The following is a 14,582-nucleotide window of genomic DNA, read 5'->3' as shown; positions in this document are numbered from 1 at the left end:
GATCATATTGGTGTCATAAATTATCAGAGCAAATTGTGCAACAATCACCAAAGCTTCTTGCAATTCCGGGAACCATTACAACACTAGAGGAATCCTAAAAGCATTGACCTTTCCATATAATAATGTTATCATTATATTTCAGTGCTGTGTCATCATTTTAACTCTTCGGCATATCTGAGAATACACAGTCATTTAGAAAAGCATGAAATCCAAAAAACAGATGTATGATGAATATAACATAGGATAGTAAAATGACTAGTGTTATCTTTTGTCACCTACTGCATAATGCAGTGGAGGAAGTGACCAGCTTCACTGGGTTCCCCTCACCTTCAGGCACCATAGCAACTACATGGACTGCTCCGACCATAGGTGGTCATTCCGAGTTGATGGCAGCCAGCAACTTTTAGCTGCTGCTGCGATCAATAGTCCACGCCTATGGGGGAGTGTATTTTAGCTTAGCAGGGCTGCGATCGCTTGTGCAGCCCTGCTAAGCTAAAAAAATTTCAAGCAGAAGTAGACTAGGGCTGGACATACTTACCCTGTGCGATGGATCCAGCGATGATGGGCCCGGCTTTGACATCACACCTCCGCCCTCCCTTGTCCTGGACACGCCTGCGTTTTACTCACCACTCCCCGAAAACGGTCTCCAACGGTCCAGATCCGCCCATCCACGCCTCCTTCCTGTCAATCTTCTTAGCGATCGCGGCTGCGACCGCTTCCGTCGGTAGCCGCAACGTAACCAGGTGACCCCAGTCACCGGGCAATGTCACGCACAGCGGCCCCCGTGCATGCACATTCCGCACCCATTCGCACCGCAGCGAAAAACCGCTGCATGCGAATGGGTTTGGAATGACCCCCATAGTTCCATTACATGATTCAAGACAACTTTGATGTTACATAATAATAACTGGATCATTTCAGGAGCAGGGAGTGGAATAGATTGTGTTAGTAACTTATATTTATTTCAGAACAGTGGAGGCGTTAGCTGCAGGATCATTGGGACAGAGATATATTTCTGTGTTACAACACAAATTGGCATTTGTGTTCTTCAATAACTCTTTATATATTTGGTACAGAGAAGCAAAAGAATAAAATATGGACCTAATAGTATTATTGAGCACTTTAGTGTTTCACAGGATATTGCTGAGAAAATTTGAGCAAGCAACATTTCCACTGTCCTTCCCCGGTAACGCTTCAACTCTTAGCCATGATGTTTTCTCCTTCACATTAACAGACAGGAGCCTCATCTGTGACCAGGAATCGATGCTGCTGGGACTAGTAGTGGCCAGCCAGTCAGAAAAGCTAAAGTCTTTTTGAAAATCAGAGGAGGAAGGAGGTTCAAACTGAGAAAACATGGACGTACAGTGTAAGTTGTTATCATTCCAAACAATGGCGGCTTTTTAATTGATGTCTGATAATGTTCCTGCTTTGCAGTAGCCACAACCTAGAATTGTTAGTCTACTACTTTATGTATAAACTGTTCCCCACAGCTCTTAGAGTGTAAGCTCAGTTAGGCTGGGTCAGCTTTTCCTTCTGTTTCATGTTATTGTTGTATGTTATTTATTTGTATCATGATCTTCCCTGTGTAAAATGTCAGTGCTTTATGTGAAGAATAACAATCATTTTGTTCCTCTTGGATGCCCAATGTGTGTGGTAGTGATAAATTGGGTCTGCCATCTGTTTGCCAGTCCCCATCAGCATATTATCCATTTGAAGCTGCTTTTTAGCAGACTGTTCCTATGCAGCACAGAAACCCGATGCCGGCATTCTGGTGGGCAGGGTGCCACTGTTGGCATTTTGACAGCCAGCATCCCGCCTGCCGGTAATCCATACCGAACCCGCTTGCTCAATATGCCCACCCCTATCCATAAGTTTGCTTTTTTTCTTATTACCATCATTAGCACACACATGCAGCAGTCTACGCCCGTTGTAAATGAGAGACCTGAAAACATGTGTACTTAATTTCTGGCCAGATATTGCAGTTGCGTCACTGTGCCCTCACAGCACTATGTCTACAGTACATGAGAATTTATACGTGGAGTGGTGATTAAAATTGCCTAGGACTATGCTTGTCTGTCTAATGTGTACACTCAGCCCTGGAGAATGAGCAGTGCAAAAAACAAGTGTGCACTCAGCTATTAGACCCAAAGTCTAAACAACGAAACTCTGCATAAAATTTCTAGTGAGAATTCATATTCCTCAATTCAACAATAACATGATTTGCAGATTATTGTTGTAAACTTTCTTGCTTTTTTAGATAAATAAGCTTAAATGATATTACTAGTAAATAAATAGACCCAGCATCTGCCGGGTCACTTCAGTCACCCCGATGCCTAAGCAGCACCCCTTGTTCCCACCTCCTCTATTCCCAGCCCACTCCTGTTCCCAGTTTTCATCTTCCCTGTTGGTATGGTGCATATGTACCCGTCACACCTAGCACTGTCGGACTGGGGCATGAAGGGCCCACGGGGGTGGGGGGTTACAGTGGTAGGGGCCCATGCTCAGAGGCAGGGGTGTTTTAAGAAAGGAGGGGACCCGCCTGCAGTGTACATCCTTAGCCCCCTCCTCTCCGGCAGCAAGTAGACTCTGGCATAATGCATCTCCAGTGCGCATGGTCAAATCACTCGGAAATGGTCACAGCGGCAATTTTCCGAGAGATTTATGCCCGCACTGGAGGGCCACCGCCGTGGGACTCTGGAGTAGTAAATATAATATATGGGTGCGGTGTGGGACCCCCTGGTCCCAGGGGACGGTGCACACACTGCACCCATTATAAATACTCCTATGCATAGAGGCTTGCTAACCATTAGAGAGTGCATGGTCTGGGCCCCTTGATAAATACAGTATGTATAGTAAATACTGCTAGCACATGCATGATAATGTACCAGAATAATAACAGCACTGCACTGTAGAAAATATGCCACAGTCCTGTGCAGTATAATGTAACATATGTATAATGTATAAGTTCATTGCACAGTCTGGAACCTGATCCCTTGAGCAGGGGGTGGGCCCCCATGCAGTGGCACTCACTGTGGGAGCTGGGGTGCGTACCCAGTGCATTAGGTTTCAATGTGCCACTTCCACAATTAGGTCATCACGCATGAGCAATTTTATAGTTATAGATTAATGTTGTTCCCAAACTGTCTGTTTATGACTTGGAGAGTTCAGTTGACAAGTATCATGTTCATATATTGGAAGAGGAGCATTATTTATGCATGGACCGGGTTAAACCCTGAGGTTGTAGGAGCAGTGGCCCTTTAACAGTTATGTTTACTCCCCCCCTTTTTCCTTTGTACAAACATGTTTAGCCTAGCCCTATAGTGTTTTAGGGGTGTGTTTGAGATCAATGCTTACCACTGAGTGACAACAGCTTTTCTTATAGAAATCCCCCCCCCCCACACCCCCTTCCACCAGTTTGTATTGTCACGGAAAGAACACAAGTTTTTATTTGATTGGTTAGGTGTTTTTAGATCAATGCGTTCTACTTTATTTAAGTATAGGCCAATCGGCTCCTGCCAGGAAATGAGAAAGCATGTCTGGGCGTGCTTCTCAGGAGCGTTGAACAATTTGCATGATTGTTCTTACTGTATTTTTCTTTGTCTGCAACCAGACTAACTTTAATTTATTAATATTCAAAAACATTCCAAGAATTTTAATTGGTTAATGTCAAAATAAATTGTACCTAACTTAATCTCAACTCTGGTTGTCTGTGTATTTATTTTAGATAAGTATGTTAGAGTTAATATAAGAGCTATGGGGTAACAGCTAGGGAGTTTAATACTAGTACAGTATGCAAAGAACAAAAAAACAACCCAAAAAACAATAATTGAAGGGATCAGGTGAAAAGGTTACTTTAATAATGTGTGATATATTTGGTATCAGTGTTTCATCATAAAGAACAGTGTTTCATCATAAAGAAAACAATAGGCAGACGATTAAGGTCGTGAACTCTCTGTTCCTTATAAAATGGGACTTTAATTTGATTCTTTGGCACCAGAGGATAAGATGACACTTTCTGTATTTCTCAGACAACCAGTCTCTTGAACTGTTGCCAAAAGTACATGAAGTGATAACTCTATTGACAAGTCGTTTGGCAGAGTGACTAATTTCTTTAATAATGAGGGGAATTAAAGATGAAGTAGAAAAAAAGATTCTCTATCAGTGAGTCAAAAACTATTACTAGAAAAGTGGCAGATTGTAAAATGTGTATATTGTAAGCTGGCAGTTTGTCAGTCGATTGACAGAATAAAATAATAAAAAACAATAAAAAAAGAAAATAAAAAAGTGGAATTTAAGACAAATCAATGTATTAAACTGGCAATCCATACCAAGCATTTACTTGAACACAGCCATATTTGGGTGGGATAAATCAATATTAAGCCTAGTAAATTGGGTTGGGTACTGGATCCTGAAAGGATGTCGGCTGTCAGAATACCAACAGTAGCATCCCGACACATTTTAGTAAGCTAACCCTTCTCCTTACCCTCACGTCCTGCAGCCTAACCCTAACTTTCCCATCTCGTCTCGCACTCTAACACTCCCCCTAGTGCCTAACCCTAATCCCCCGCAGCCTAACCCTAACCCTTCCTGTCTTACTTACATTTGGATGCTGCCCATTGGAATTCCAACATCTAGATTCTGGCACCGATCTTCTAACCGCCGACATCTTGACCATCGGGATGCCAACTAAATCCCAGTAAATCACTAGATTCTGGTGATATAACTAAGGATGGAGCTCTGTTAGTTCTCACCCTGCGCGACCCTTGTTTCCAGTGCAATCCCACCTCACAGTCAGTGACTCTGGGCCTGAAACAGAGATGGATGCAGTTAACACATCCACTGCTTTTTTGTATGCAGCAGCTGCGCTAAAATATGCAAAAGCCGCAGGAGGTGTCTTGAGTAGGCTTCTGTGGGCCATTTCTGCGTCCAAAGACACAGCATCGTATCATCTGTATGAACATCGCTCATCTGAGTAACCCTCAGGTTACTCAGGGTGGCCAGTGTTTTCATGCTGCTGGGGTCAGTTAAGCTGTGTCGAAAGACATAGATACTGGCCTCTGCACACCTCAAAAACTAGACCAACTTGCTCCCATTTCTGAGAATGATGACCCATAAATGGCTGCAGTATGTCAATCTTGCTGAGTTTTAAGAGGCACCACAAGTGATCTCACAGAACAAGATCTGCACATGCGTAGATCTCACACCATTGGAGATATAAATAAATCGCTTTTGCATACATCTCTGAATTAGGCCCCAGTTAATAACTGTCTCTCATTGGGGGAGATTTAATTAGGCCATGTGCTGAAAAGCTCTGGGTTTTAAGCTATTCATTTTTTATGCACAGTAAACAATGGCTTAATGTTATGCTTACTTTCCCAGTTAATCGGGAATCCAAAGTACAAAGGTTTGCAGATAAATTCAGGGTGTTTTAGTATAAAGAATGGCAAGCACACAGTATAATTGCAAACTGAGGCAATACAGGTAAAATCAATCGTTCAGGTATGTGCAGATATGGCAGAGAACTAAACACAAGATATATGCAGACTGAGGTAAAGCAGGTAACTGAATTGTTCAGAGAAATACAGAAATGACAAGACTTGAACACAGGATACTTGCAAACTGGAGGAAATACTGGTAAATGGATTGTCCAGGTGTCACAATGCTGCCGGCCAATTCCACAAATACACCAATTTGAGAATTGCCACATGCGACGTGGGGGTCACTTTTGACACACGGGATTAATCAAACACGGTACACTGCCACCAGACGTAGGAACAGTACTGTATTTGAAGGCAAACTTTGGGCCTTACCTTCATACACTATTGTTAATATTTTTTGAGAAATCGGTAATATGCCACACGGGGCTTTGGTTCATAAGAATCACAAAATCAGGACTAGAATTTTAAGTTTTAATTCCAAGAATACTTCAGAGCTTTAGTTACAAAAAGGTATTACAAAGATTATTAAGAATATTCTAAAAATACCCACAGATTATGGCATGATCTCAAACTAATGAAAATAAATAAAAATACAGAAAACCTAATTCACTTACTCAAACGAGGTGGTTCTGCTGGGGGGGAGTTTCACAGAATAGACAATGGTCATTTCCAACGTGTAGTTGAGTACCCAAGAAATGCACTCTGTCCCAATGATACGGACAGATATAGCCTTCAGCTGCAGCAGCCCCCACCCTTGGGATTTTTAACTACTTCCCTGCTGGACACGAAACATACACCATTTGTACATACTGTAGGTGATAGAAAAGAAAACATGAGAAGGGGAGGGGGTGAAGCCCAAAGGCACAGGAATCTCTTTCAAAGAGAGTGAGGTCTGTGAGGATCTGTACCTTGTCACCCCTGGATGGTTTTATGACTAGCCGGGAAGTTTAGTGGCTTAGTCATCTAAACATGTGGAATTCGTTTACTTTCCATCAGGTGATTGATCCGCACATCTCCCCCTTATCAGGATTTATAACCTCTGGCCTGGTCATCTCACATGGAGCATTGCTTTCATCACTAACTTTAGGGTCTATAGATAAGGGTTGATTTCAGGAAGACAGAATCTACTCTCTCTCTCTCCCCCAGCCTAGATACATGTAGGTCAAATGCAGGACACAGCCTGTCAGCCATTTTGCCACATCTAAGCTGAAAGAATACAACACATATATATATATATATATATATATAGGATGGAGGGGGACGGCGGCACTCAGAGTCTTTCACAACCAGGTAAATCAAAGCAGAAAGTGCATTTAATGGTCAACGTTTCGGAGGACGGACCCCCTTCCTCAGGACACTGCAAACTAGTGACAATACTAAGAAAAACAACTTAAATACCTTACCTATCCCGGGTGCCAGCGTCTGCATCCACGTCCGCGCTGTCCAGTGTGTGGAGCCCGCACTTCCGGCAGCGTGTGGCATGCGGCGCCCGGAAGTCGCGTCATCCTGCTACACGGACCCGCTGGTGACGTGGCTGCAGACAGAGGAAAGCCGGTAACCATGGAGATGCGACGCAGCATAGCACCGCTGCGCCGCCTCACGTGACACATGAAACATAGAAAAACATAATTCAAGTGCTTGCATGAATAAATAAAGATTAAAAAAACGAAGTGTTCTATAAAATGATAAAATGGTCAGAGATCGTGTAAACAGTGAATATGGATGAATGATGCATGAATGCAAAGGTTAACAATTGACATCAGCCCTAAATGACCACTGGTGGAACAAACATGATCCTATCCAACAAAGAACTAATTGAAAAACTTGTATACATCAAATCAATTAAACTGGACATCATTAAGTATACAAGGAGTGTGATCCCTACTTAACCCCTGTGTTGCTAGCTGCCTAGACCTACAACAAAAACCTAATCTCACTCAGATCAGGGCAGAGTATTACTTAACTCGGACGTAATCTTCAACCTGTCCTCAGTGTCTCTTTCTCCGTAAGAAACAGCAGTCTTAGCCAAAGGACTGGCGTACGTCCCCACCAAGTCCCCGGATAAGTTTAAATGGAAGATAGAGACGTTCAGATTCAATAGATCACTCAAGCTCCGTGAACACTTTGACAAGTCCACCACACATCCAGTCAAACCAAGCTCACAACTGCAGATTAGGAGACTAGGCACTGCCTCCAAATTTGACCCCGTATCCACCAATTCGTCCATCAAAACTTTCACGCGCATGATGGACAGTCTACAGGATGCTCCCGCCCCCCGGGCCAACAAAAATCTCACAAGAGAAGAACAGCTGGCCCTCAAGTCCTTACATGAGAGGCAGGACATAATCGTGAGAGGAGCAGACAAGGGTGGTGGTATTGTCGTTATGGACACGGACTTCTATATTGCAGAATGTGACCGTCTACTGGCTGACAGTGACACATACAGTGAACTGCCAGCAGACCCTACCAAGGAATTTAAATCTGAGCTTGATGACATTTTAAACATAGCTTTGACTGAAGGGCTTATTACACAAGAAATACATAACAAGTTGTGTTGTAGGTTCCCTGTCACCCCTATATTTTATGCCATTCCCAAATTGCATAAAGATGCCCAGCACCCCCCTGGCCGGCCCATCATATCCGCCAGGGGATCACTGTGTGAGGCACTAGCCATTTACCTGGATGTGTATCTACAGCCTTGCATTCAGGCCACTTTTACTCACTTGAAGGATTCCAACACTCTACTGAGGAAGTTGGTTAATTTTGGGCCTGTTGATAACCATACCACACTTAATACTCTGGACGTAACTAGCTTATACACATGTATTCTGCACCAAGTGAGTTTATCTGCAGTAAGACATCTTATTATCAATAATCCATTATACACCGGGCCAGACATAGATCTATTCATCACATTATTGGAGTTTACGTTAACACACAATTATTTTTTGTTTAACGGCCGGTTTTTTATCCAGAAGAAAGGATGTGCCATGGGGTCGGCGGTGGCTCCATCGCTGGCTAATGCATATATGTGGGAGATAGAACGTAATTTGTTCTTTGAAAATGTGTCCATCTCTAACCATATTTCATTATATGTTCGGTATATAGATGATTTACTTTTGTTTTGGACACACGAACCCCAAATATTATGCACCTTAATTGAGGAACACAATGGGTCAGCTAGTCCGGTTAAGTTTACCCTTAATTCACATGCCAATGAAATTTGTTTTTTGGACATCAAAATTATGTTGCATGATGGTAAGATTCTTACTACACTTTACAGTAAGCCTACAGATCGTAACACCCTGTTACGGTATGACAGTTTCCATCCAAGACCCTTGGTGAGGGGTCTGCCGTATTCACAGTTTCTCAGGGCTCGCAGAATTACTAGCGAACCTAATGACCTCGAAAAACAGTTAGACTCTATGTCTGAAAAATTTCGCCAGAGGGGTTATCCCAATGACATTTTGAAACAGGCACGTAAAAAGGTCATGGCCCTAAGCAGAAGTGAGGCATTGAGAGGTGAAAGCCCTAAAGTAAAAAGCGATAAAATAACCTGGGTCAACGAGTTTAATACTACCAGCTCTAGGACCAATAAGCGCATCAAACAAATGTGGCCAATCATTAGTTCAGACCCTGGTTTATCGTCCCTTAAACATACCAAAATAATGCCTTGCTACACACGCAGCGCCAACATCAAGGACCTAGTGGTCAAAAATGATGTCACCGGCTTTAAAACAGCCACGACAGCCTCACACTTTTTGAGCCGCAAGCCAGGCTGTTTCAAATGTTTAGGCTGCACTACATGCAGCTACATGTTGACGGGTGACTTCATTCTACACCCGCATACAGGGAGAAAAATTAACATCCTATGGCCTTTGACCTGTAGTTCCTCATTTGTAATATATGTACTGATCTGTCCATGAAGCCTATATTATGTAGGCAAGACACAATGCCTTTTCAAGGAATGAATGGCCCAGCACAGGTCTGCCATCAGGGCCGCCCTCAACACCGGCAAAAGCGACCAACCGGTCGCTCGCCATTTCACCCAGATGCGGCACTGTCTGGCAGTCATCAGGTATAAAATTGTGGACCACATCCCGGCTTCCCCCCGTGGCGGGGACAGAGCAGCCCAATTACTTCAATTGGAAGCCCGGTGGATTTTTAAATTAAATACCATCCACCCCAGAGGCCTAAATGAACAACTGAATTTACAGTGTTTTCTGTAGGTGGGCCTGGCACCAGCCACTGACCATTTTCGTTTTCTTTCCAGTATTTTTTTCAATAGTTGGCCTACAACTTTTTTCACAAGTAAACCTTATATTTCCTCTATAAAGCGTGTTTTTTTTTTAAAAAGGCGCATAGTTAGAATAAGCGTTAAGTAATACTCTGCCCTGATCTGAGTGAGATTAGGTTTTTGCTGTAGGTCTAGGCAGCTAGCAACACAGGGGTTAAGTAGGGATCACACTCCTTGTATACTTAATGATGTCCAGTTTAATTGATTTGATGTATACAAGTTTTTCAATTAGTTCTTTGTTGGATAGAATCATGTTTGTTCCACCAGTGGTCATTTAGGGCTGATGTCAATTGTTAACCTTTGCATTCATGCATCATTCATCCATATTCACTGTTTACACGATCTCTGACCGTTTTATCATTTTATAGAACACTTGTTTTTTTTTTTATCTTTATTTATTCATGCAAGCACTTGAATTATGTTTTTCTATGCGTCTCCATGGTTACCGACTTTCCTCTGTCTGCAGCCACGTCACCAGCGGGTCCGTGTAGCGGGATGACGCGACTTCCGGGCGCCGCATGCCACACACTGCCGGAAGTGCGGGCTCCACACACTGGATGGCGCGGACGTGGATGCAGACGTAGGCACCCGGGATAGGTAAGGTATTTAAGTTGTTTTTCTTAGTATTGTCACTAGTTTGCAGTGTCCTGAGGAAGGGGGTCCGTCCCCCAAAACTTTGACCATTAAATGCACTTTCTGCTTTGATTTACCTGGTTGTGAAAGACTCTGAGTGCCGCCGTCCCCCTCCATCCTGCATATTGGGGCTACCATACCCCTAGGAGGGCACCGGAGCGATACCCCTTTGGGGACAACGGAGTGCCGGGCTGTCTCCATGGACTATATATATATATATATATATATACACACACACACACACACACACACACACACACACACACACACACACACACACACACACACACACACACACACAGTCACAGTCACTTGAAGTCATTATTGGTGATTATTTCTGCATTTCTGCAGGTAATATCATTTATAATTCACATGTAATTTGTGATTTTCCTTTCTGGGTTTAAACATGACACCAGATATTTACCGAATTGACAAGACTTGAACAATACTTGCCTACCTGACCCTCTCCATGAGGGAGAAAATGCTCTGTTCCTGGACTTTCCTGGTAATGTATGATTGCCATCACCTGTGGTGAGCTAGTTAATTGATAAGAAAGGTGTTTCACCACAGGTGATGGCAATCATACATTACCAGGATAGTCCAGGAACAGAGCATTTTCTCCCTCATGGAGAGGGTCAGGTAGGCAAGTATGACTTGAACAAAGGATACTTGTAGACTGAAGAAATGCTGGTAAATGGATTGTCCAGGTAAATACAGAAATGACAAGACTTGAAGACAAGAAACTTGCAGACTGAGGTTTAACAGGAACAGCTTCAAAATCAGCAACCTGTGTACATCAGACTAGGAAATGTAATGACCAGCAAAGTGTATTTGCCTCAAGCAGACTTTAAAAGCCAGATGACAGGTGTCCAGACATTGCTGATTAAGTGATCACTCACCAGGCACCTGATCTGCAAGAATGTCCTAAGAGCAGCACCTCTGGCAGAGAGCGGAACTGCAATCCAGAAATGTCTGGTGATCCCTGGTGTTGAGACAACAACTAAAAAAAACAGACATAACCCTTAACTCATAGATTCTGTCAAAGTGCTGGAATCTATAGGTTTCCCTGCACATTAGAATGCAGATTTTTCCTTGCAGCTTCTGAGGTTGTGGGGAGACATATACCCTCTGGGGCTTAGGGTGCAGGGTTCCCATGGGTACAGTTAGCTACAGGGTAACCCTTAGCCTAATTGAATCCCACTATTATTTTATCAATATCTCACTGTTGCCATAGCCGGCGGTAAACGGATTTGCAGGGACAGCTTTCTCGCAAACCACACACAACAAATGCAATAGGCCCCAGCCTACCTGCCCTAGTACTACCGCACCAACAAACTAAGAGTCACCGTATTATGCAGTGTATAGGCAATTGCCTTAAACATGTCTGAAAAAAATTCTGTTAGTGTGCTAAACGGCAACTTTACAGATTTTACTATTATATTTTATACTAGTTATCAGCCCGTCAAAATGACGGAAAAACGTAACAGTAATGTCAGTGATGGTGGCTGTATGTGCCAGAACGGAGCAAAACTTGAATTGTTCTGTCAGGCACCATCTAGTGGCCGCCGGTGCGCAAAACACAAAAATTTCCCCCATTGAGGTGAGGAGCAGTTACGGGATGCAGTTAAAATACCGGCTGGTGATCAGGATACCGATACCGTAATCCTGACAGCCGGTGGAATGCCACGACACCACCCGAGTAGGAATATAGCGCAGTGAGCCTGCGAGGGGACTCGCTACCTTGCTGCCGGGATGCCGCTGTTGGTATAGTGACAGCCGGCATCCCGTCTGCTGGTCTCCCGTATGTATTACACTTTAAAAAATTTTAAATTGTATTTACTTTATGATGTGTGCCACTGATTCATTTTAAACATACAAATACATAAAAAAAGCCATAAAAGTAAAGCTTATATCAAAAGTCACCCAAACTGGGTCCTCAAAGCAGCGTAACAGACCAGGTTAAAAGTTTATAAGGTGAATTTAACTTGCAGGAATATCTTTATAACCTGGTGCCTAATTCAGACTTGATCGAAACTCTGCGAATTTAAAGATGTTTGTGATCTGATAGTCGCCACCCAGCCAGAGTAAAAATCTGCCCCGTGCAAGTCTGCGTACGTCATGTGAAAAGCTTTGAAAACGCTGGTCAGCTGCAAATCCGTTCGCAACTCACTCACCATTGAATGATTCTTCCAGTCTGTGCGTAGCCCAGGATTTACTCCTACAGTGCGAAAAAACAGGCTGATCGGGGCCAGAGCTGACGTCACACTCTCTCCCTGAAAACGCTTGGGATTGCCTGCGTTTTTCCTGAGACTCCCAGAAAACGGGCAGTTACCAGCCCAAACGTTCAATTAGGGCTAAAACACACTACCCGGCTTTTGCCGGCCAGGAAAAAGCCGGACGGCTTTTTCCCGTGCCGGCATTGTAGTTAACAGTGTGAGGGGTAGGGTTCCTTCACACTGCACGACCCCGGCCCGGCTGCCGGGTTGCAGCCGGAACTATCCACTGGAAGGTCCGGCTGCCGGGCCGGCGCCGGGCCGTATTTGCAGCCAGTGAACCGTGTGTGTGAAGGGGAGCTTTCACACACAACGGTTTTTTTCCAAGCCGTGTCTGGTGCTGCGCATGCGCACAGCATTACACACGGCTCAAAGCCGTCCTGTGTGACAGACTCTGCCGGTTTTTCCCGGGCGGCAAAAAGCCGGACAAAGTTTGTCCGGCTTTTTGCCATCCGAGGAAAACCGGCTAGTGTGTTACAGCCCTTACTGTCAATCAATCTGCATATGTCTAGCGATAAAAAAAAATATGCAGGATTTTTTTCGCAGTTTGGCCCCGTGCCTGTGCATAACAATCCATACGCATGCGTAGTCATTCAATAATCGGCCCCACAACATCGATCAGGTCTGAATTAGGCCCGTGATATATGCCTTTTTTTAATCTGTATGTTTGTTTAAAATGTTTACATGCAGCTATTTCACAAGGGATGCACAAGGGATGCTCCAAAGGGAATTGTTATACACTTTTCTACTGTTTTATTGTGTGAAGGCACTTTTCTAATGTTTTTATATAGTGTGTTGCAAAGCACCATTTTATATTGTGGCTCGGGATCTCCTCCTTGTCTGGCCAAACAATTTATTGCCACTAGTTTTTTTATGTTGTGTGTATTTTTTTTTATAGTTTCTAGTGTGTAATCTTGTGTGCAGCCATCTGCTGCTTGTATCTGCCTACATGACAGTGTTAACTCTAGGTGCCAGGTACTGATTAGTGTGGCAGGCATAGTTTAATTCTGTTGGGCCTACCATATCACATAGCTATAGATGTAGCCACACTCAATGAGGGAGATTCAAATGTTTGAAAAGTCAGTTGGGAGTCTGTTTTTTCCTATCTAATAGACAGGAAAAAACAGACACCCAACCGACTTTTCAAACATTTGAATTCCATCCATTGTGTCTACATCTCAGTGCAATTGCGTCTTGTTAGAAGCGACTACGTGCTAAGACACGTGCGAGCCCCATTCACATTATTGGGGGTGGCAAAAGACGCTGCTCAGCGAGGACAGGCATGGGCACATCTAGCTGCACCGAGAGTGCCCGTTTGCCACCAGAGCCGGCCCTAATCAATATGATGCCCTAGGCAAAATTTTGGCTGGTGCCCCCTAGCACCACCGCTGGTTCTGCCTCTGACCTTGCACCTCTTTCCCAGCACCATCACCCCTCACCCATAGCAGTCCTTGTACCCCCTATATTTTAAATAGGAACAGTTCGCACATTTGGTGCACAGCACAAAAACGGGTGTTTTTGCTGGCAAGGGGCATGGCCACACAATAGTAACCCCAATTCCAATTACGCCACACAGTACTGCAACTTTATTCACATTTGATCATGCGATAGTGTCCATAATTCATATTACATCCCACAGTAGTATCACTTTACCTTATAAACGTTACTCCTCACAGTAGAGCTCCTTATTCACATTACATCACACTGAATTGCTCTTTATTCACATTAGATGACAGAGTAGTGCCCCTTTCTATATGCAATGCCACATAGTAGAGCACCTTATACACATAATGCCACACATTAGTAATGCATTTATACACCTAATGCCACACAGTAATGCCCCTTACACATATGAGACACCTTATTAATGTCCTTCTAAACATAATGCGCCTTACACATTATGACAACCTTTAGTAATGCCCTTTTACACAATGTCCCTTA

The 14,582-nt window shown here is 43.7% G+C and overlaps 1 long non-coding RNA gene across 1 annotated transcript; it reads right to left on the bottom strand.

Annotated features, from left to right (window-relative positions):
* Positions 1–1,207: 1,207 nt before the first annotated feature.
* Positions 1,208–11,177, bottom strand: LOC134943657 (uncharacterized). Its single transcript, XR_010181668.1, has 3 exons — positions 11,038–11,177; positions 4,601–4,711; positions 1,208–1,343 (listed from the first exon to the last, which is right to left on the bottom strand). It is a non-coding gene; the product is annotated as an uncharacterized LOC134943657 (long non-coding RNA).
* Positions 11,178–14,582: the final 3,405 nt, after the last annotated feature.

This window comes from Pseudophryne corroboree, chromosome 7, assembly GCF_028390025.1.
Source record: "Pseudophryne corroboree isolate aPseCor3 chromosome 7, aPseCor3.hap2, whole genome shotgun sequence".
Lineage (NCBI taxonomy): Eukaryota > Metazoa > Chordata > Amphibia > Anura > Myobatrachidae > Pseudophryne > Pseudophryne corroboree.
Note: the sequence above shows the minus strand (reverse complement) of the source record. Positions and strands in the feature narration are given on the sequence as shown.